This window comes from Thunnus maccoyii, chromosome 4 (assembly GCF_910596095.1).
Source record: "Thunnus maccoyii chromosome 4, fThuMac1.1, whole genome shotgun sequence".
In the NCBI taxonomy this organism is placed as follows: domain Eukaryota; kingdom Metazoa; phylum Chordata; class Actinopteri; order Scombriformes; family Scombridae; genus Thunnus; species Thunnus maccoyii.
Genome location: NC_056536.1, coordinates 692606 through 716121, shown reverse-complemented (window position 1 = coordinate 716121; position 23516 = coordinate 692606). Strand labels below are relative to the sequence as shown.

Sequence of the window (23516 nt, the reverse complement as noted above, 5' to 3'; positions counted from 1 at the left end):
CAGGCTTTTGCAGCTGGTGAAGATGAACCAAATATGATGAGCCTCATGTATAGTCTCTATCTGTATGGCCCTGTATAGATGATTTCTACTTGTATGTAAATACATGTAAAAACAATGAGCTCTCTGCTTTTCTTTCTTTGGTTCTGTGTCGGCTGCCATGCACCCTTGTGGACATAAAGTAAACCTGAGACATCGTGTCTATTACATCTGGTTATTCAAAGTTATTTGATTTCATCGTGTTTGTGAATTATTTCAGTGTGGAATCAATGGATTAGAAATCCAAAATCCTTCAGTCTTCTGTTTGCCAGTGACATCAGGTTGGTAAAAAATTAAAAATTACATAATTATCCCTCGAGTCTTCCTAAACCACAGAGTCTCTGTTCTGAGAAAAAGATGACAGATGACAGAAATACATGTAAAAGGGCTCACACTGATCTCTATCATGTATGAAAAGTGTGTCATACAAAGTGCAGCATTAAGAGGAGGCAGGGTAGCACAGGATTGGTTGACCTATAACTTAAGTCGATCCAGTGGCACTGACGGCCATTTCATAGCCGGAGAATGAAAGAAATGAAAGACACAGTCTGGCTCTGTGTCCCTCGCTGCCATTCTTCACCAGTCCACCAGAGGCCCTCAGGCTTTTCTCCCCTTTTGTTTAGACTGGACTAAGTGGGATGAGGCTGATTTGTGGCAGACTCAGGCTGTCTGAGGGGCAGGGACAAAAAATAGAAAGGGCACCTGATACATTTAATGGGCCTCCATCAGCAGAGAACAATGATGCATGGTTGGTAAAAAGGTTACATCCCCAATTTTATTGGATGATTCAGAATATAAGGAAAACAACACATCTGTATTTAAAAGGATTTACTTTTGTAAACATCTCTGTAATAAAACAGAGGGAATGGGTCACATTTGAAATGTTTATTTCTCAGGCACGTCAGTAGTAAAAGCATCAACATTTTGAGAATTAGCTGTTTGAGCAGTTTTTTTTCAGGGAAGCAAGAAGTGTTGAAATCAGTGGAGAATCCTTCTTTGGGCCACATGTTTATAAATGTTATGATTATGTTATGTCCCTCTCAACCACAGGAGATCTGAGAGCCATCCTTCTCCACATCTGTTTCTAAACTGGGTCTTGATCAGCTTCAGTTTGGAAAATGATCACTCAACTAATGCAGTTGTCACTGGCAATGTAGTATATGTTTTGAGGAGCTTGGACATTGCTGGTAGGGAAGTTCAGTGACAATACTGTCTTCAGTCATTTGTCATACCTGTCCAGTTATGGTAAGGCTGTGAAAACCTGACAGTAGTGACCCAGCTGGCCTGTCATGACCTGTCATTGAGGAGGTAGATACTTAGGTTTAAAGAGCACAGCTGAATATTTCACTTGCTGTTCCCACTCCACGTTTGCCATAACTATGCACACACAAGCATGTGTATCTGTGTTATATACTGTATCCTATAGTGGCGAACTGTTGCCTGTATTATTATTATTATTATTATTATTATTATTATTATTATTATTATTATTATTATTATTAAGTTTTGAGCAGTTTTGAATAAGGTCTCCAGTCTAATCTGCACTGGGAATGGTGGCTTATTCAATATCTACAATATTAATAATATAATATTCAATATCTCACTGTTGAGTATTTCTATTTCAGTTGACTCACTCATTCAATAAACTGATCAATCCAGAGTCAATGAAAACAAAGTGATCATGGTAACACATCATTTCTCCTCCTCCACTCCTACAAACAGAACATGATAATTCAACATCCCGCCTTCAACTCCTACCAAGTAACGTTTACTGACGTCACCCCTCCCCCAGGGCGTCACGTGAGTCCAGGTACTCGCGCCACAGTCAATGTCGCGGGACAGCAGGAAGCCGCTATGACGGAGCAACCTGTAAGGTAGGAGAACTTGATGGTTAATTCTTTATTTGTCAGGTTTAAATGTCGTGTGTTGCATTCAGTCGTGTAATGACAACAAACTCATTTAAAAATATAAAATGTTTTCTGTCGAGTCGGCAGCGTTTCCACCAGTGTTTTTTTTTTCAAACCCGGCGTCCCGGTAACGTTAACTACGCATCGGGGATTTTTATCTAAATGTATTTTACTGGAGTTGAGTTACGGCGGGACGGCTCGGTTGGAAAGCTACTTACTGTAGCTTACAAGGACAAAAAGTGTTGTCAGCAGTTGTGTTATAGAGCAGTTTTGACCATTTGGGGCACCGCTGGTGTTTTAGCTGCAATATACAGGCTAACGGCTAACCGCTAACGGCTAACCGCTAACGGCTAACGGTAAGATAGCAGGTGAGTTAGGGAGCTGCGAGCTGCTGCAGTAAAAACTGTGAACGTAGCCGTACACGTATATTATGAGCCACTTTTTGTGATTAAAAAAATAAATTATGCTTTCCTTCGAGCAAAGATGAATTCCTGAATTCTGTGTAGACAAATTTTGCTGATTGAAGTGACACGAATTAGCTGCAATTTAACGTTATATCATGAGCAGTAAAAGGTGGATTTTACAGTCAAATGTTCAGCGATGGAAACGGACTTATTTAGAAATCTACAGGCTACTTTGTTTTAGTTTCAGTCAGACTTTGGATGTTATTATTTTAGATATGAGGACGCTTTGCTCCGTGTAATGATCTCCTTTCATCCAGCTGCTCGGCGCTGTGTTTCCTCTGTCTGCAGTCTGTTATTGTGCACATGTTTACTTTCTAAAAGCTGATTACAAACCTGGTTAACTGTATACAGGGTAAAGAAATTAGTGTTCTCCAGGGAGTAAAATCTATCTGTGGAAACCAGGTTTCTCTAATCTCATACTCTAATTACTGAAAGCAGGCTTCTCGTTTACATGAGATCAGTTTGGAGAAAACTGACTGTAACCTGGTTACACACTGCATCATACTGATAATACAAGTCAGTGATTTCTGCACCAGGATGAATGATCGTTTTAGCATTGATCACTCTCCACACAACATGCACCTTGCAATCACTACAATAATATGATCTCACTTATTTTGGTCTACTTTATTTTTATATATTGAATATATGATTAGTAGCTTTCAGTAGGTTGTGGAAGTATACAACAATATAGTTGATCTTATTTATTTTTATTAATTTATTTTGATTTATATAAAGGGATGTCAGTTTTGGTTAATATTGCTTTCGATAGACTGACACCCATTAACTGGTATCTTACCAGTTAATTTTTAAGAAAAGTTGTGATGTAGCTTTTGTTTGTCACAGCAGTCGGTGGTCAGAGCTAGCTTGTCTGCCCTGGTTGGTTGACTTCTAGTTCATCCTTCTTCACCTCAAAGTGTTTTTCTATGCAGATGTTTTTGTATAAATAATGTTACTTTTTGAATATAATTTACATCATAGTATAGTTACAGACTCACACACTCTCCTGCCAGGCTCATGGAAGCAGTCAAAAATGATTTTCTCCGACAGTTAGCATTTATAAGACTGTCTGTTTGTCTTTTTGAGCTCCTTATCATCTGTCACGCTGGTATTTGGCAGCTTGACATATTCTGTTTCTGCAGTAGGTGTTGGAAGACACTTTGGACTCGTTTTCACTCGTCATGAATTTATTTTCTCTGAGGCAGTAAAACACGGTACATGAGCCTTCAGAAACTCCTGCAGGTTAAACTGGACTAACCAAACACTTTAAGTGCTGACTGATTCTAAAGCCAGTGACACACAGTCTACCTCTACCTGAGGAGCGTGTGTGTGTGTGTCGCTGAGCTGCTGCAGCTTGCAGGCCTGCGGTGTCCACTACTGCTGGGCGATATGACCAAAGTCTCATATTCCAATATAGGTCGTTTCATATCCTGATAACGATACCTATCCCGACATAGCACATTTTAATACAGTGAATAAATAGTTGGTCTGTGTCCCCCTCCGTCCCCTGCTGTCTGTCCATCCTTTGTGAGGATTAAATTAAATTACTCCTCTTGGTTTTTTACTGCAAAAGCTTTTATTGAACTTACAATAACATAACAAGTGTAGTTGTCGTCAACTCGAGTTCTTCACCTGCTTCACTGTGTTTCCTGTGTGTGCGGCACACACACCGAGGTCTCAGCCCTGCAGCCGTGAATCATAGAGAGCAGAGGAGTAGCGTGACCATAAATGACAGCAAAAAGCAGCAGATACTCTCACACTGAGCTGAAATTAAACGAGTGTACATACATTTGGTAAATAATATAAATAAAGAAAGTCTCTACTGTGTTTTGCTGTCATTTATGGTCACAGTCTCGCTGCTTCTCTGCTCTTCCTCAGCGCGTGTGGGACTGAGCCCTCCATGTGTGCAGTACAGCAGTGGAGAGTTAACAGCTAAACTTGTCATGTTACTGTAGAGAAGAGTAATTCATCAGTGTAATCCGTGCAAAAGATGGACAGACTCCAAATGGCGAAATATATCACCATAAAGAGTGTGATTTGCGTCACAACGGAATAAACGATAAAACATAATATGAAACGATAGACATTTTTCTCTTATGGCACAGCCCTAGTGTCCACACAGACAGCGTAGCTACTGCCAGCTCTGTCTATCTAAAGCTCTATTTAAAAGGTTAAGGAGTGTGTGGTCCAACAAATTAACTGTCAACTAACTGTTATAACAGCGGTTGGCGACCAGCGTATTAGTTACATTACCGTCACCTTCTGCTCCAGAGTGTGCACCAGAGATTAACACTAGAACCGCCGGGGGTCGCTGTATACCTGAAACCGCTAACGGGTCAATTTTACCCGCCATTAGAATGTATTGATTTTCAAGCTACAAGCCACAAGGTTCATTTATTTATCATTCTACAACACATGATTGTATAATGCAGTGATAGCTGTGGTGCCTTTATGCAACTTACAAAATTACAATATTACAATAAATACAATACAATAAATAGATTAACCTATTTAACAATTAGAAATGATGAATCCCTAAAATATTAAACTTATTATACTTAATACAAAATAATTGAATCTCATTAGCCAAAGGTTGATTGTCATTCATTTTCTTATTATTTCTGCGGCACCTTGCTCAAACACACTTTGTGCAAACATTCAGCACCTTGGCTGTGCATTTCCCGCTAACGGCGTCCCCGCAGCTTTTACCATGCAGGTCATTCTCCTGCACTCTTCTGCGGCTGTGAAGGGGACGTCCACATGAGGTAGCGCTTTTGCTGCCATCCACATGGCGCGCAGCTCCTGGGCCAGCTTGAGCATGAAGTCCCTTCTGGGGATGTTGTCATTCATACAGCTCAGGTACAGCACCCAGGCATTGATGGCAACAAGATCCAGCACATTATAAAATGCCACAACGGGCCATCTATGCGTGTCACATAGAGAGAGAGAGAGAGAGAGAGATTATTATTGAAAAGAAATGATTCTAATCAATTCCAAAATTCAAATTATATTTTTACCAAATGGAAAAAAATATAATGATCACTTTTTCTAAACAGTAGGCTACACTGAGGTTGAATACTATATACTCTCCACAGCTCAAATGAGGGAGCCGCATACCTCTCTTGAAGGGACCACAAAACACATCTGTGTCAAAGGTTACTAGCAATCAGACAGAATTCCCCTCAAATCAATTACAAAATATAAATAACCAAAATATTCAACTTAATATAAAATCGAATTAGCCAAATTTAATCAAATAAATAATTAATGCATTTTGGTGTTGTGTGCTGAGGATGATGACATTTCTTTTCGGTTTGCATTGATACATGGACAACACCATTTTGTCGTTTTTCAGCACCTTGGTGCTGAACAGCTCTGCTCTCCCTCATACCGAAGGCGAGAGCTCTCGTTTGTTTCTGTTGATGGTGCCCACCAGGCTGGTATTTTTGATGAGAAGCTCTTTGGCGAGTGGGAGGGAGGTGACATTCCTTCCCTTACTGACAAAGGGCTTAACATCATCTTCAGCACCACATTCTCCGCAAGACGTTGCGTGGAACCCATTCAGCATGTACTTGCTGTCAACATCGGCTGCCAGCCAGAACTTGATCCCATATTTGTCTGGCTTGTTGGGCAGATATTGTGTGAATGGGCATCTTGCTTTTGTTTGGAACAGTTGCTCATCCACTGTCATGTCCGATCCTGGTCTGTAGCATACGGTGGAGTTTTCCACTGACCTATCCCACACCTCCCTCAGGTGTGCAAATTTGTCGGTGGTTTTTGTGGATCGCCCTTTCAGTTATGTTAATAAGCCTTTTGAAAGCCTAAATGGTAATGGGAAGAATGGTGCTAAAAGTTTGGCTTTGTGCCCCAGAGCTTGATGTCAAGGCTGACAGGGAGGATGTAAAGGATAATGTAATGTGCTTCTATTGTAAGAAAAAGGGGCATATTGTGGCAAGCTGCCCTGTGTTGAAAAAGTGAAATGTAAAATCAGTAGCTTTAGTAAACAAGTTTGATAAAGACTTGAACGAACCTGCGATGTCTGATGAAATGTTCAGTGGGCTGGCGGACTTTGCTCCTTTTGTGATGGATGGTGTTGTCTCGTTGCCTGGCAACGGCCTTAAAGTTCCGGTGAAGATGCTGCGGGACACGGCTGCCTCTCAGTCTTTCATTCTGGGGGGTGTTTTGCCGCTTGGCAATGAGTCTGCTGTCGGTTCTGATGTTCCAGTGTTGGGTCTGGGCATGGAGAACATAGGTGTGCCGTTGCAGAAAATCCTGGTTGAGTCGGACTTGGTGTCGTGTGAAGTAGCTGTGGGAGTGCGCCCTGGTTTCCCGATTCAGGAAGTTGCCTTTCTAAGGGGGAATGATTTGGCTGGCGGAAAAGTGCTTGTTACGCCTGAAGTGACGCTAGTCCCTGTTAGGCAGTCTCCGGATGAGCTTGCTTTGGCATGTGTAATGTGCCGGCCACCTTTCAGCGTTTGATGAATGTTGTTCTTGCTGGGTTGTCTTTCTGTGAGGCATATCTAGATGATTTGGTTGAGTGTTCTGAGTCGTGGGATGAACATCTGGAACATCTGTGTACAGTGTTTTGCCGTCTGAAGAAGGCGGGTTTGACTGTGAACCTGTCTAAATGTGAGTTCAGGCAGGTCACAGTGACCTATCTTGGGAAGGTCGTGGGGGGAGGTCAGGTTCGTCCTGTTCAGGCAAAGGTGGAGTGTATTTTGGCATTTCCTGTTCCAACCACTCGAACTGAGCTTCGCCGCTATTTAGCTATGGTTGGCTATTACAGAGGATTCTGTAAAAATTTCTCCGCTGTAGCCTCACCCTTAACTGACCTGCTTAGTCCAAAAGTAAACTTCAAGTGGTCTGATGCCTGCCAGTCTGCTTTTGAACAGACCAAAGTCTCCTGTTATATGCACCTGTCCTCGCTGCACCGCAGTTTGATCAGTCCTTTAAGTTGTGGATGCGAGTGACACCGCCGTTGGCACTGTTCTTTTACAGGATGGTTCTGATGGGGTAGAGCATCCGATTTCTTATTTTTCCAGAAAACTTGATTCCCATCAGAAATGGTACTCAACCATTGAAAAAGAAGCCTTGGCGCTTATTATGGCTCTGGAACATTTCGAGGTTTATGTCGGCTCGTCTAGCGCTCCTGTACTTGTGTATACAGATCATAATCTGCTCGTTTTTTTGCATAGGTTTGAAATAAGAATAGGCGTCTGATGAGCTGGAGTTTGCGACTACAGGCCTTCAATGTGGAAGTCAGACATATCCGTGGCAGGGATAATGTTCTGGCTAACGCATTGTCACGCCTGGAATCAGTAGGTTCCTGAACAGTGAATCCTGACAAGACTGTACATTTTTTGTGTTAACTTTGTTTTTGTGTTTTTCCCCACAGGATGCATTGTCCAGTAACTTAGGGTGGGGGTGTTACATACCCCCCCCCCCCCCGCTGGATGGGATATGTATAGCCTTATTACTGACCCTTTGTTTATGCTCTCTCTCCCAGGTGGCCCTGAGTGGATGATTGAGGAGAGGGCCTACACAGAGGGAAGGAAGGTGGCTTGGATTCTCTCTTCCACTTTCCCAGCCTGAGCAACAGCAGTTTGGTTTTTGTGTTTGTTCTGTTATGTTGCAGTTTTGCCTTTGTCAGCTCCTTGGTTTGGGTTGGTGAGTCTGGTAGTCCTCTTTTCGCGGCTTTTTTTCTGTTAGGTTTAGTTGTTATGTGCATTTAGGTTAGAGAGGAGAGCCAGATCCTACGGCCCTTTGTGGGCTGGTCTGGGTGCCTCCTCTTCTTTTTGTTAAGTTTGGCCGGCTCACCGGCTTCTGTTATTTGGTTGTTGTTTTTGTTAATACATTTCATTAATTATTGTGGTAAATCCTGACTCTCAATTATGTTGGACCTTGTGTGGGCGAGCTGGCTTAGAGGGCCGAAACAGTTAAACATTAAACACACTGATGAGAAACTTCTCAAGGAGAGACTCGGAGAGCTGCCAGTCATGTAACAGCCAACAAGCTCCTGATCTGTCTTAACTGAGAAGTGACTGTCTGCTTACAGAGAAATGTGTGTGTGCGTTAACGTTGCATCGCGCTGAAAACACACTATGCAGCAACAGTTAACTGCCGAGAATATTTTTGACTGGTTATGCATGCCGGTCTACAGGCCATAATGTATATAATAATGTAATAGAAATAGAGACTAATTTCTTCTCTTGAACAAGTTCTGACAGATTCTCTCAGGAAATTTGATGAACTTACAAACTCCTCTTCCTGTGAGAGGTCAAACGTGGCCACTTGTTGTGCAGCATTATTGTGCTCCTTTACACTAATAATGGTGTTGCCTGACTTATTCGTCTTTCTGACAATCCACTCCTGCACCTGCACAAAACAAGGATATTACATTGATTAGTAAAGATAATGGCAAAAAAATCAGAAGACATTTATTAATAATCATGTAAAGTACTCTGAAGTTCCTTTGGTGCCACTTACGTCTAGCTCCAAGAGGAAACCCGGCCACCAGAACTGTTTTTATCTCAGGATAGTGATGTTTTACCGCCTTTTTGATCTTCTCATACTTCTCGACCTTCCTTTCCTCCACATCCACCAGTGTGCATTCTGTTTTTTCAAACAGATAGTCACGTCAAGAATCAAGGCAGTGCAATCCCGGATCATGATGAGGTCCAGTACTCCCGTAACACTGTCTTCAGACACAAGTCTTTTTCCCTCATCACTTGCCAGCCCATGTCTTCACCCTCCTTTTTAAGGTCGTCACATATTTTGTTTCGCTGACCACGCAATTTCCTTTTGAGCTTTACACAGTTCCCAATAATATGCTGCATGGTCTCTTTTTCTTGTTCACAGAGTCTGCACTGTTGTGACTCTTTGGGCCCCCTTCCTCTCGACAGCAGTGAGAGGCTAGTGAGTGTGTTGGTACGGAGTTGCAGTGCCATGATCAATTCCGATTGCTTTTCAGGGTCCCAGGTCCAGCTGTTGGAGATCCTGTCGTTCTTGAACACAACCGTTCCCACGCCCTGCCTTACCAACTTGCACCAGTTATCGAACGCACTCACTCTCCATGCCGCCATGCTCGCCTTGCTGATATCAATCTGTCCTAAGTCTGGCCTACTGGTTTTCTACGGGCTGTCTCCATCCCGCAGCACCTGCTGCCAGAGCTGCCACACCCGGGACACTGGGGTGGAGGCTCTGGAGATCATCTTGGTGCAATCGTCGGTCCAGTTATACAGTGACATCATTCTCTTTAGCTGGATCGCCGGGATATGTGCAGCCAAACTTGAGATACCAAGTCCTCCGTCCACACATCTCCTGTACAGCAGTCTGTCGGTGGTGAATGGCTCCAGGTGGAGCCATTTCTTCACCTGTGTACGAATGTCCCTGTCACATTCGTCCAGTGCTCTTATAGAGGCCGAGCCGTGGTCCGCGACGTACACCATCTGTGGAATGGCGTACGTTATCAAAAGCTCGACCTTCTGAGATGGTTTCAGGGGGGCCTTGGATAACTTGTCCATCAAATCTTTTATTGTTTTCTGAGTGGGGGTTTCAGGATCCCTTTCCAGGGATTTATCTGGACGCCCAGGTATTTTGCCGATTCCTGCTTCCCCACCATGTGGATAGGCATTCCCGCGAGTGACCAAGCATCACAGTCGTTGACCATGTACCGTTTTGGGCCGTTGCTCCCAATAAGGAAACCATGACACTTGGTGGGGTTGGTCCTCAGGCCTGTAAGATCTGAGAACCTATCCAGGATTTCCAAGTTCATGGACATGCCATCCCACGAGTCACTCAGAAGCACCAGATCGTTGGTGAAAGCCAGTGAGGTGATGGAAGTGCCCTCAACACTGAACCCCACACCCAGCCTCTCAAACGTGTGGAGAAGTGGATCCAGCGCCAGGTTGAAGCGCAGCGGAGACATCGGATCGCCCTGTTTCATGCCCACCCTGATCCCAATCTTTCTGGTGTCGCCTTGAGCAGTTTTTACTGTTGAGTAGCAATTCCTTTAGGAGTCCTTGATGAGACCTCTGATCAACTCATCCATTCCACGTCTCTCAAGCACCTCGGCAATATGATTGTAGGAGACTGTGTCGAAGGCCTTGGTCAGATCGATGAACACTACGGCTAGCATTTTTCTCTGGGACTTACTCAGCCCGATAAGTCCGTTGAGAATGGCCAGGTTCTCGGAGCAGCCTGGCGCTTCGGTGAAGCCCCGCTGACAAGGGTGGATGGCGCATGCCTCGGTTAGTCTCATGGTTAAGACTCTTGAGAATGCTCTCAAGACTACCGAGTCGATTGGGAGCCAGTTGTTGATATCGCCGGCTTTACTCTGGTCACTAGATTAAGGGATCAGGGTCGTACGACTCTGCTCGAGGCACCTCGGCAAATGCCCGCTGTGCATTATGGCGTTGAACAAATCGGCCAGCTTCTAGCCCTTCTTGTCCCACATGAGCAGGGCATGGCGTCCAACGCCATCGCGACCAGGCGCACTCGCCTGGTCCATCTTCCGTAATGCCTGCAGTGCCTCAGCAGGTGAGATAGGAGGGAATAGGGATGTGTTGTCCGCAGGCGTAAGCCGTTATAGAACCCGCTCCGGATCGAGTAGTAGCCTGCTCCTGGCTAATACTCCGCTTGCCATGTCCGTGCTGCCTGGAGCCGCCCCTACTCCAGCACCTGAGGTTCCTCCATTTCTGTTGTATCTGGGCCTTCGTATATTGGGGGAGGGCTGAAACCGCTGCCTCGAGGAACCCAGATTTCCCTCCGAGGTCATCGTGTATACGATCCAGGGTTGCCAGACCAGCCTGTGTCCACCCACCGTCCTTTGCCGCCCTTGCCGTCTACGCCCTTGCCTTGCTGACAGACACACCCAGGTGGTTCCTCCTCTGATGGGCCGAGAGACCCCTCTGTGAAGAGAAAGTTTTAGGGCATGCATCGCAGGTGTACCCCGTTATAGAACCCGCTCCGGATCGAGTAGTAGCCTGCTCCTGGCTAATACTCCGCTTGCCATGTCCGTGCTGCCTGGAGCCGCCCCTACTCCAGCACCTGAGGTTCCTCCATTTCTGTTGTATCTGGGCCTTCGTATATTGGGGGAGGGCTGAAACCGCTGCCTCGAGGAACCCAGATTTCCCTCCGAGGTCATCGTGTATACGATCCAGGGTTGCCAGACCAGCCTGTGTCCACCCACCGTCCTTTGCCGCCCTTGCCGTCTGCGCCCTTGCCTTGCTGACAGACACACCCAGGTGCTTCCTCCTCTGATGGGCCAAGAGACCCCTCTGTGAGGCGAAAGTTTTACTCCGCTTGCCATGTCCGTGCTGCCTGGAGCCGCCCCTACTAAGCCCGATAAGTCCGTCGAGAATGGCCAGGTTCTCGGAGCAGTCTGGCGCTTCGGTGAAGCCCCGCTGACAAGGGTGGATGGCGCATGCCTCGGTTAGTCTCATGGTTAAGACTCTTGAGAATGCTCTCAAGACTATCGAGTCGATTGGGAGCCAGTTGTTGATATCGCCGGCTTTACTCTGGTCACTAGATTTAGGGATCAGGGTCGTACGACTCTGCTTGAGGCACCTCGGCAAATGCCCGCTGTACATTATGGCGTTGAACAAATCAGCCAGCTTCTAGCCCTTCTTGTCCCACATGAGCAGGGCATGGCGTCCAACGCCATCGCGACCAGGCGCACTGGCCTGGTCCTGCCCATACTCACGATCCGTGGGTGGCACCTCCTCCGCAACTTTGCAAGTACCTTCCTTAGATATCCATTAATTGCCCTGCAGGAGGAGGTCAGCGGTGACATGCCGTCAACACTGTGAGCCTGCAGGGTCTTGGCAAGGTGCTCCTTGACCAGGGCCACTGGGGCCCTGGGGGGCAGCTCCTTTCGGAGGTCGGGCAACTTACCCGAGACAACGGCTGTGGGGGACTTAACCACAGCTTTTCTCCTCAGCCTCCTGAGGTTCCTCCATTTCTGTTGTATCTGGGCCTTCGTATATTGAGGGAGGGCTGAAACTGCTGCCTCGAGGAACCCAGATTTCCCTCCGAGGTCATCGTGTATACGATCCAGGGTTGCCAGTTCAGCCTGTGTCCACCCACCGTCCTTTGCTGGCCTTGCCGTCTGCACCCTCGCCTTGCTGACAGACACACCCAGGTGCTTCCTCCTCTGATAGGCCGAGAGACCCCTCTGTGAGGCGAAAGTTTTACTCCGCTTGCCATGTCCGTGCTGCTTGGAGCCTCCCCTACTCCAGCAACACATGCCGTCGGCCGACGAGCATGTTCCCGTCTCGGGGTGGACCACATCTTTCCTTCTATGACAGCAGGCGACCTGTCCTATCACAGTCAGTCAGAGGGGTCAATTGGCTTGATCGCTTGTCGTCGTTTAAATCGCAGTCAAGAGTGGCGGGTCTTACACCCTGACCCACTCGGAACTCTCTCAAAAGCACACGGACAGCAGCCAAAGTTGTCAGAACGAGCAAGATTAACTTAACTCATTCATCCATTCACAGCCGGCCCTTGGGAGACTTCACTGAGACCGTGGGAGGACCAGCATGTTACGTACTCTCACCCCTCGGCTGGATGGGATATGTATAGCCTTATATTCTATTGACCCTTTGTTTGTGCTCTCTGCCTGGTGGCCCTGATAAGATGATTGAGGGCAGGGCCTATACAGAGGGAAGGAAGGTGGTTTGGACTCTCTCTTTTCCATTTTCCAACTTGAGCAGCAGCAGTTTGGTTCTTGTGTTTGTTCTGTTATGTTGCAGTTTTGCCTTTGTTAGCTCCTTGGTTTGGGTTGGTGAGTCTGGTAGTCCTCTTTTCACGGCTTTATTTCTGTTAGGTTTAGTTGTTATGTGCATTTAGGTTAGAGAGGAGAGCCACATCTTACGGCCCTTTGTGGGCTGGTCTGGGTGCCTCCTCTTCTTTTTGTTAAGTTTGGCCGGCTCACCAGCTTCTGTTATTTGGTTGTTGATTTTGTTAATAGCCAGTCATGATCTGTCTTAACTGAGAAGTGACTGTCTGCTTACAGAGAAATGTGTGTGTGTGTGTGTTAACGTCGCATTGCGCTGACAAAGTAGAAACCCATCAGGTCCCACAGCAAGTTATTAACTCTATGTACATTCGTAGTTAGCTAACACTATGCAGCAACAGTTAACTGCAGAGAATATTTTTGACCGGTTATGCATGTCGGTCTACAGGTTAATTTGCATACACTTCATGCATGAATGTTGCTCGGCTAGCGAGTGTCTTAAAGTCTGTTTATAGTGAACGTGTTAGTCAAGCAGCACTAAAAGTGTTTCATTAGTCCAGTTTAACCTGCAGTAGTTTTTGAAGGATCTTGTAACATTTTTCTGCAATGGAGGAAACAAATTCATGACGAGTGAAAACGAGTCCAAAGCATCTTCCGAAGTCTCAACACCTATGCATTACACATATATTTGCGGGAGAAATCGCACGCTACTGTTGATGTCAAGAGTGATGATGGAGACAGTAGGAAACGTTCAGTCTGTTTATTTGCTGCGTCACATGTAGTTTTAAATGAGGAAATTCGCAAACTTCTTTTAAGGGCACAACGGTCAGTTAAAAACAGGGCACGCCAAACTGGCAAACGCCACAGTCCAGTGCATCCATGGCACTGGCCGTTCGGCCGTGGTGTAATTCCTGCCCTGCAGTCTGCACCTCTGACATACAGAAGTGCAATAAAAGCCTTCAGCTCTGCAAGAGAGACATCCCAGCTGGCTCTCTCTTCACCCACTCTGTGTGCCTCAGCAACTGTGTATTCACGAATATGCTCTAACATCACACAGACACATAAACACTGAAAGTTTGTTGCAGATATTGCGCCGTGCGTGTGGCGTGGGGCCAGCGGACTCAGTCAGGATGTTTTGTATTTGCTGTCTCCCCGTGCCTCCGCCAGATTCGATGACCGTCCACACTGTGCCATCTTTCCCCTCTCTCTGTCTCCTGAGCTGGTGACGGCTCCGTGGCACACACTAAATAGGAGAGAGGGAAAGACGACTTTAGACTAATTATTAACTATTATTTATATACATATTTATTTTAGTATTTATATACATTTGATAATATTACAGCTTTGAAAGAAATGAGAAGACAGTTTTGCATATTTGCTGTCAGATGCGTGTTTGTAGGCCTATGTGCGTCTGGACTGTGCTTCACTGTGTGTGTCTGTGTGTGTGTGTGTGTGTGTGTGTGTGTGTGCGCTTCAATTAGCCTACAGATAGGAACACAGAAGTTAGCCAGGAGTTTTATATCTATCACGGTTTGAAAAAAACAAATAGCCTAGTCTAATTAGCATTAGCGCTCATAATCACTTACACAAAATGAATGCCAAGTTCATTCATGCTTACCTTCAGTAAGGGCTGTGGTAGGTCAATCCTCAAGCGGGGGGCGGGTCGGCCTTATTTTTGGCGGAGGCTCTGGATCGCTGTCAGACGATGACTCTTGAGTCAGAACCAATCCAGGACACATCACTCAGTCCAGAGAACTCCTCACTGTCAGATTCTCCTTCAATGTATTGATCAAGTCTGATGTCTGATTTACGTTCATTACTCTCTTTCACTTATCCATATTGGAGGTTAGCCTAGTCTATGAGTTATGAATCAACTACATCACACACAGTAGTAGGAAAAAGGCGTTTCCATAGCAACGTAGAATGTTGAGCTAAACCCGTGAAATGAACAGCGGGAAAATGACTGCGTTCTCTATAGGTTGGTGGCGCTCATAGGTATAAATGGCCTTTTCTTAAATCTGGTTTTATCTTGACAGTTTTTAACAGTAGAGGGTGCTACCTAACACACTTTTAGGAAAAATCAAAGACTGGGGGGCTTGAATATTTAATTGAAACAAAGTTACATACAATCAAAAAAACAGCTGCGGGTAAATTTTAGCCATTGGTGGTTCTAGTGTTAAATCCCGTCTGTCTAATAAACTCAAAGAAAACTCAGGTTCATTAAAGTTTTAATGCTGAGCTCCTGAACTGCAGTCTTCCTAAGTTCTTCCTTCATATATTGTCTTTCTGGATCATACTTAGTACAGTCTATGATTGCATATGTAATAGTCTACTAAGCCTGGTGGGAAAAAAATGTGCAGATATCGGCAATCGACAAAAATGAGATGGAAAATATTAGATATAAAAATCCAATATTGTGCATCCTTATTGATTCTGCATGAAACTCTTCTTTGAAACAGATGAGATGTCTGATGATGGAGGGACAGTGGGGACTAGGTTGGTCTCACAGAGCATTTTATCATCTCGTACAAAGGTTAGTTATATTTTCGTATGTTTTACGTACATATACAACAGTGTCAGCTAGTGACTCTAAAAATTGGGGAGAACAGGAGGAAAACCAACGCATGGCATCATGTTATTTTACATTAGTTGGCTCCGTGTCTCTATGTTCAGGTTATGTTATATTCTTATGTTAAAATGCAGGGCTGTACAGAGACCTTTAGAGGGGCAGCTGCTCAATGTTAAAAAAAGGGAACATGAAACAAGATTTTATAACATCATATAACATCATATCCCAACATCATTTATAACATAACCTGTAGAATAATAGCAACTCATATTCAAACAGCATGTAATATGAAATATTAGGACAAACCACATCATACTATATCATTGCACAATTTTATTTGTCTTTCACTGAATTGCATATAAAACAATTTTCTTTCAAAAACAAAAACTCCTGAGTGGTGAAGAGGCTGCTCTTCTAAAGACATTTAACACATATTGTTTCTAAACAAAGAAGTGTTCATTTTACCAACAAAGTTAAATAAAGTTAACTTCAAATCTATAGTGTTGTTCTATTGTGACAACAGATTTATGTTCTCATTAAAAACAGACATATCACATGATTTACACGTGTTTCTTGTGTATTTTCATAGTAGACAGAAATATATAAAGTAGCACAAAGCTTATAATGTGATACAGATCAGTGCTGAATACAAGAAAGACTGAACACTAGAAACATTCACAGATCTTAAAGTGTTTTAAAGGTTCTGTGTGTAGGAATCATAAATTCCTCCTCATTAGTGACATCTGTGGCCGTTAAATGAGGTGCAGTCAACATCCTGCTGCTAGCGGCGTGATTACATAAAATATCTCTAACACTGTGGTTCAGCAAAGCATCTCTCACTCCCAGACAGTCACGCCCTCCCGCTGTATGTATGTGTGCTCGCTCGCTCACCAACACAAATAAACACACAGGCTCCTGCTGCACTGTGGCAGCTGACCGGTGAGAGTCAATCCACACTGCCCAACTCGCAAAAATGTTCGTTAATCAACCAACCTGACCCGAGCCACAAACCGGGGGAGCAACAGGCTGTTTCTGGGCAGTAAAAAAACAAAAGGTTCTGCTGTCGCTGTGGAGCTTGTTTTCTGCTCCTTTGTTGAGGAAATAATGTTGTTTCAGCTGTGTGTGCTCGGGAGTGGGCGACTCCTCGTTGCAGTGTTTCCCCCATACTAGAACAGGCCTGGTGGGCCGCCAGGCAAACAAGAACCCCCGCCAGGCCAAAAAAATTTTTTAAATGTCAAAAATAACACCATATATCCATTCATTCACAAATCAATAGCGTTTGGGAGCTGCTGAGCAGCGCTGTCTCAAAACGTGAGTTAATGTCTGTGTCGTTGCCTGGGAAACTGCAGGTAGCGTAACTCCTTTTTAAGGAATAGGGCAGAGTGTAAGCGAGTGAGTGGTTGATCGAGAGAGCGAGCGGCAGAAAAATGACGGTGAATATGAGCAGAGGAAAAGGTTAGCAGTAAGGTAAATATACAGTACAGACTACGGGGTGTCATTAAATGCTGCAGCTTGTCAAGATCAAGAAAAGTCACGTCTGTTGTTTCCTCACTGCTGGAAAAGTGAAGGGTGTTAGCTCCAAAGTTAGCAACAATGGGTTAGCCTAGCCTGACGACACTAAACAGATAAATAGAAAACAGAAGAATGTGTAGCTGCCTGCTGGCAGGCCAGTTGCTCTGGTTCTGGTTCTGGTTCTAAGCAGCGGTTGTCCTCTGGCTCGTCCCCGTCTGTGTGCGCCGCAGCCCAGCTGTACCCGCTGGCAGCAGCCTGAAGCCCGCCGTCACTAACTTTTATATAAGGAGAAGATCTAATGTTAAAGATCAAAGTAAGCACTCTATGGATGAGTGTCATTGACGAATATCTTGTGTAAAATTTCCGGTGTAACCGGTAACACTGTTGTTGTCACGAGTTTATTAGCTGGTGGTTCACTGTGGCATCCCTAATTGGCAATAGAAAAAACATTAATACATGTAAATTGCATCATAATTCTACATACAGAACCTTTAATGCATGTATCAAATAGATGACTTAAACACTGTTACGACATACTAAAAACAGCCCACAAAGCTGACAGTCTGAACACTGTTATTCCAAGTCTAATTATTCAAGCTTATTATTTAATATATGGTTCAGCTTAAAAATAAACAAAGAAATTCTCACAAGCAAGCAGTCAGACCTCCTGCACACTCATTCACGAATCACAACATCAACAAGTGACTGAACAACCACTCAATTAAAAACAGGATCAATTAGTAGAATCAGGTTGTTTCCATGTGAGTCCAGACAGCTCACTGTAACTCGACAGTGTCCAGCTGAATTATCTAAATGATCTCTGCTGCATTCTTGTTAAGGAGATAAATTCACACAACAGCCACACAGAGACATTTAACCATTAGAGAAATTAACCACCAAAGAGACAGAGAGAGAGGAGCTGTATCTGACTCACCTTATCTGATGTCTTCTTCTATCATGGAGATGAAGTATTCATGTCATAACATCCCGCTGCAGTTCTGGCTGTTGGTCATCTTGTTTGTTTGTCGCTTCTGATTAACCAGTCTGATATCATTAGCAGCAAGGACAAACAAGCTAACTGTCCCATTTTTTTCATTAAATTGTTGTTGACTTTATATAATCGATGAGACGAGTTCCCGAAGCTGCGCCAGCAGAGCGGATATTTCCATCTGCTCCGCGGTGGCGTCCTGCCACTGCTGCGCCCCCATTCCAAATCCATTCCCACCGTTAGCTTAACAGTACTTGACAGTGTGTGTGAGACTGATCAAAAGCTTGGAAGACACTCAGCAGCCCGACATTTCTGTGTTCTTCTGTGCAAGAGGTGCTTAGATTGACACTAAAATGAGAAAAGCTGGGTTAGGCAATTTTTTTAGAACCATTCTGGTAATATTTGGTGAAATACTCTTTACGTTTATCTATCAGTAAATCAAATGCTCTGAGAAAAAGTCCAATTTCTGTGGCTTCCTCTTGATGCAGTCTGGTCTTCAGTGAAGGTTTACCCTTTAAAGGAGGGCTGGGAGCAGCCAATACTGGTCCAGATTTTCTCAAAATTAAGGCCAACTGCTGTTGAACGACTGCTCAACCTTGGTCCATCTTCAAAATCTGAGCCAACAGCTGGAGAAGGACAGCTTGACCTTGCTACAGCTGACACTGCCACATCAGCAGAGGGACCTGTTGAACAACTGTAGGCCCACAGTCCCCTGCAGCTGTTCAATACACATCTCAAGCTTACTAACCCGTGTCTTGAGTTCAGAGCAGGCCAAGCAGGAGGTAATTTGGCGGGATAAGGGTGAGGGAGTTTTGCAGTTTGGGGTTGATGCAGCCTGTGGGCTGGGGAAGCTGGTGGAGGCAGAGCTGGTTTTGGGAGCACTGGGGAGGGAAGGGGGGTTCTGGATTGGACCATTCACCTGGTGCTTCACTCCCGCCAGGTGAGTTGTTGTTACTTCCCTAACAAACAGACTAAATTAAATTTAAATTTATTTCTAAAAAACATATGTGCACAAAACAAAGTGAACAGGCCGTTATAAACTGTCACTGACCTTACGGTTCAGTGACGACACCAGTGGCGGTGATGAGTCTGACCAGCATCATAACACAGCGGGACTGTTTGGCCTTAAACATCCACTCGTCAACTTCCTTTGAGGTGTTTCAATGAAGAAAAATGTTTCATTTCCAATGTAATGATAAACCCAACACACATAACACTGTTCTGAGACAACTACTTTCCTCCCACTTTTCTATTATTTTCCTCACGTGAGTGGACAGTCTGAGGACTGAGGGTGTCCTACGCTATGGATACTGTAAAGCCATTTGAAGCAAATCTTGATGCGTGGTTTTGGGCTTCATGTATAAAAAATGATAATTGATTAAATCTTGTTTTGTAGATGTGATAGTAATAATATCTCATTATGTGCTGCTTTTTCTTATGGATTTGTGCAACATGGATCACTAAAGGTTACATCTTCTCTTATCTTAAAGGTCCAGTGTGTAATATGTGTGGTATGCAGCGGCCTCTAACGGTGAGGTTCTAGATTGAAGCGCTCCACCGCTCACCCCTCCCCTCCCTAAGACTTTGGAGATGTTCCAGAAGCTACGGTGGCCTTCAAGGACAAGAAGCTGTTTGCTGAAGATGTCATCGTCCACGACAGCTTTGAGCCTTTCTAACAAGTCAAGTGACGAGGTGAAGACATGTTTAGTTATTTAGTCTATAATACTATAAGTTATAGCTCACAAGTAAGATAGCAGTTATGAGTTTTATTGTTTAGGTAATACAAGCTAACATTAGCGACGTAATTCTAAACAATACTAACGGTTATTTTATTCCTATGTTAGGTGTTATTGATAGCGTTGGCAGGATAATGTTACATATTTTATTATCTGTTTGCAGAGTCAAGTGCTGAAGGTTAAAGAGAGAGGAAGGAGAGGAAGAGGTGCTGCTGCAGGCAGGGCCAGGCGAAGCAGGGGAAGAGGCTGGAAACCCTCCGAAGGGACCGAAAGAAAGCGACTGAGGTTTGTAACGTTAGTTATAAAATAGTTTTATTATATTTGTTCTGCATGATATGAACAATACCAATACAACACAAAGTGGTATTTACACAGCAGCTCTGTGCTTTACATCACTGTCGTCTGTATAGTTTGATGTGTTATCAGTGTGATGTGAGTCAGTAGCCCCTTTTACTCAGCCGGTCAAGGCGGGAATACTGCGCCTGTAATCTGCCTCGCTGTTCTGTTTAGCCCGTATTCAGTAACAAATCAGGCGGTGCGGCGTACTGTAGGGTTGAGGAGGTGTGTGGGCGTGTTTGTGCTTTAGAAGCTAACCGCTGTGAAACAATCAGAAAATAACGTTTATTGATCTGATTCATCAGCGTCCTCACTAACGTTATTAGTGCTCCCTCTCTTCATTCACCCTCAAGCTCACTTGACCACAGCTGCTCTCTCTCCCTCCCTTTCTCTCGTCTTTTTAAAAATGAGTCGGGAAGCCGACAGAAAAGTCTAACTCAACCTTTAACGTTATCAAACCAAGAGAAATGTCCATCCCATGTCTTAGTAATGTCTTTGTCCTCCCTCATGGCAGAGTTTACAGCTCTGATCAGTCTGATCTCCATCACGCCTCTGAATCCGGAACGCCAGCATGCGGAGGCAGCTTTATACTGGCTTTGTGTGGTTCAGTGTAAAAAAGCAAAGACCGATCCTCTTTACGGCTATAATGCAGGTTTTCTGTATAAAATAGGTTACTGAAAACATCAGCAACACTACTGAATGATTATATAAATACTAAGGATGCACGATATTATCAGCACGTCATCGGTATCAGCCGATAAAAGCTTTAAAATGAAATATCGGCATCATCCATTTCTGCTGATTATGAGAGGCCGATATGTCGCCTTCTCCTCCGCCGCTGGACTGTGTTTCCCTCCACGGACTGTTTCACCCTGACGGTCCCGGTGCTTCCTCCGCAGGCTGCACTTCACTCAGCTGCCTGTCAGACCTGCTGCCTCTTCCCACGCTGGGAGGCTAGCAGGCTGTGCTTCCCTCCGGCCATGCTGCGGCTGACGCTCCACTAGCCTCCCAGCTAACGTTAGCCCCAGCTCTCCATGTGGATCCAACCGGAGCACCGAGCCCCAGTTTGTTATTCAGTTTAAAGTGGGAAGACGCAGCTGGTCTGACAGGCAGCTGAGTGAAGTGCAGCCTGCGGAGGAAACACCGGGACCATCAGGGTGTAACAGTCCGTGGAGGAGCTGCTGTGTTCAACTGCACAGATAGGAAACACCTCGGCTGACAGGATGTACCACTCTGTTTGGAAAAAAAATGTTTTTGGTTTGTACCGGCAGTTGTCAACCAGTGTATCAGGTGCATTACCGCCACCTTCTGCTCCAGAGTTTGGACCAGAGATTAAATCCTACACATTAATCCTGTCTGTCTAATAAACTCAACGAAAACTCTACTGCTGCTCCAACGTGGCAGGTTCATTAAAGTTTTAAGGCTTCCTAAATTCTTCCTTCATATATTGTCTTTCTTCATCATACGTACAATCTATGCTTGCATGTGTAATAGTCTCCTCAGCCATCTGGAAAAAAAATATGTACATATATCAGCATCAGCAATCGGCCACAGTGAGTTAGAAATATCAGCATATCGGATATCGGCAAAAAATCCATTATCGTGCATCCTTAATAAATACTATACAGGAACAGTATCATGCATTGATATTTTGACTTTTTAAAATCATGGTATTGTTGTAGACATGTTTGGGAACGCTGGACAGCCTACAATCCATATTCTGCACTACCGTTACCATAATTCTAACATATGAAACTCATAACCTATTAAGCCTTATCTGTGTTTTTCCTGTGTTTTTATTTTTTCAGAGACTTCTTGAAGAGATGACCTTGGAGGAGCACAGGCAGCTCACCAGTGAACTGCTTCAGAGGCAGCCAGGGTTAATGTTTGATGCCTTGATGATGCATCAGTGCAGGCATGGTGTCCCACCGTTTGCTGGAGTGCCAGGGGTACCATGGTGTACTTGTAGTAACTGTACAGACATGCCTACGGACCGGGAGAGGAAATGCTGGGGCCAGTACCCTGCAGATTGTGTAATAATAATACTGTACTTCTCCCAGTACTGTCTTGAAGATGCCTTTTTTGCATTCACAGGCGGTACTGAGAGGACATTATGGTATTAGGCCAAACGAGGAAACCTGGGGATGACAACCAGGAGTACCAATATGCTGCCTGTAGACATTTCATCTGTTGACAGCATGGCTCTTTAGGCCAGAGAAACCGACTTGTCATCCCCAGTTGCTGTCACACTGGTTTCACACCTGGCCTCTGAGTTTCCCTCCAGGTCCTCTGGAACGTCCACATAGTATCTGAGGTACTCACACACCTGCCTGTTCATCATCAAGGCATCAAATCATCTCATATTTATCTGTTACATTTGTGAAAGAAAACTGAATAATAGGTTATATACATGTTTCAGATAGTGTTTAAGTTCAGTTTAGTGTTAGTTTGTGTTTCACACATGTTGCATGTCTATTCTAAACTTAGTTCTTAGCTGTGTAAGATGAAGCAGTAGAGTGTTTAACAGTTAAGTTTATTCTGTTGTACTTTTACCTGAGCCAGTGATAAAATAAACTATAGTTATGTAGATGTTTATGTGTGTTTTTAGAGGATAGTGTGCTTTGTCCTTTGCATGTTTATGTACTGTCATATATGGTGGTGAAGAAAGACTGTTCCTGAGTTAGTTGAACTTTTGACTTGTGTTTCTATCTGAGGGTTGCTGACCTGTAAGGTTAGTAAACAGATGTTTTAAATTCTGTACAGTAGTATTTAAGGGACTGGTTAACCTTTCAGACAAAGTAAAGATAGCTGGGTGGTATCTTTGTCTCCAGAACTATGATGCATTATACTTCTGATTGTATTATTTGATTACATTATTTCATAACCTAACAATGCTCTCTTTGTGTGTTTATTGAGTGATCAGCAATTTCCCATTACATGGTTTTGATATTTTATTTAATATTTGATAATGATATTTTATTATTTGATATTTATTTATTTATTTTATACTTGTTCTATACACTTTCTATGTTTATATATTTTCTGGATAATTATTACATTTTTTTGTTTATATATATTCACATTTGTTCAATTTAAATTTGCAAGTTAACCAAATAAAAGACTTAATAAAAGATATTCATCAGATGTACACGCTGTAAATATTGTAATGATACACATATTAATATATATTTATACAATGACAGTACTTCCCTGCAGTCAGTATATTGTCATTA

General features: G+C 44.1%; 2 long non-coding RNA genes across 3 annotated transcripts; both read left to right on the top strand.

The window, feature by feature from the left end:
• The first annotated feature begins 1814 nt into the window (after positions 1-1814).
• On the top strand, positions 1815-16202 carry LOC121895828. The gene is made up of 3 exons (XR_006095851.1): positions 1815-1910; positions 7914-7963; positions 15602-16202. It is a non-coding gene; the product is annotated as an uncharacterized LOC121895828 (long non-coding RNA).
• A 2047-nt stretch (positions 16203-18249) lies between these two features.
• On the top strand, positions 18250-22876 carry LOC121895864. 2 transcript variants are annotated; one of them, XR_006095857.1, is made up of 4 exons: positions 18250-19151; positions 19702-19903; positions 20111-20232; positions 22092-22876. It is a non-coding gene; the product is annotated as an uncharacterized LOC121895864 (long non-coding RNA). The 2 variants fall into 2 exon arrangements; XR_006095856.1 differs by lacking the exon at positions 18250-19151 and having other exon boundaries at positions 19173-19903.
• The last annotated feature ends 640 nt before the right edge of the window (positions 22877-23516 follow it).